Below are 887 nucleotides of genomic sequence, written 5' to 3'. Positions count from 1 at the left end.
TAAGATCTCTAAACCCTTAAAAATATTCGGCAAAATAATATAAATCCCTCTTATCGCCATTTTTTTTGTTTCAGTGATTTAAAGCAATTCTCTTTCCCGAACGAGCTTAAAAAACCCAAAAAACCCGGGGCATCCCTACAGCGTTCGGGTTTTCCGAAAACAAATGTTGGGTTATCCCCAAAATGGTCATTTTTTTTTTCCGGGATTTAAAGGGGGACGATTCGGGGGTTTTTTTTTTACGGGTTTTTTTGGCAAAAATTTTCCTGTTCATTTAAACATAAAAGCCCAAATAACTTTTTGCTTCAACTACTATAAAGCTCATATGAAATCTGTAACCTTTTTCGCACATCAATACATTTGCCCCCATAATTTTTAAAATTAAAATAATTAAAAAAAAATTACAACAGCAGGGTTTTTAGTTTGAATTTCAAAACGGTTCCCTACAAAGGGAAAGATTTTTTTGCAAAAGGAGGGAAATGTCACAAATATATTACTTTTTATTGAGATCTTGTGTATCATTCCCGCATTATAATGACTACTTAAATATAGACGGGTTCTATTGTCTCATTGACTTTTTCATTGTTCGTTTTTTTCAGTCAATCTTCTTAGAGGAAAAAAGTTTTTTTCTTCATCCCATAAAAAACCCCACCTTAAATAGTTCAAGTGACCCCCTAAGGAAGCTACACATTTTTTTTGAGCATTTGAAATATGCTTTTTTAACCCTCGCTTCCAAAACCCAAGTTCTATCGGGGTAATTAAATGGGAAAAAACCTTACCCCTCGCGTAAACAAATTTTTAAAAAAATCTTACGTATTTTTAAACCCAAGAAGTCCAAGATTTAACATCAGTAATTTTTAAACCCTTTCCCCTCTATATTAAAATAATTT

The sequence above is a fragment of the Penaeus monodon genome, chromosome 22 (genome assembly GCF_015228065.2).
Source record: "Penaeus monodon isolate SGIC_2016 chromosome 22, NSTDA_Pmon_1, whole genome shotgun sequence".
NCBI lineage: Eukaryota > Metazoa > Arthropoda > Malacostraca > Decapoda > Penaeidae > Penaeus > Penaeus monodon.
Note: the sequence above shows the minus strand (reverse complement) of the source record.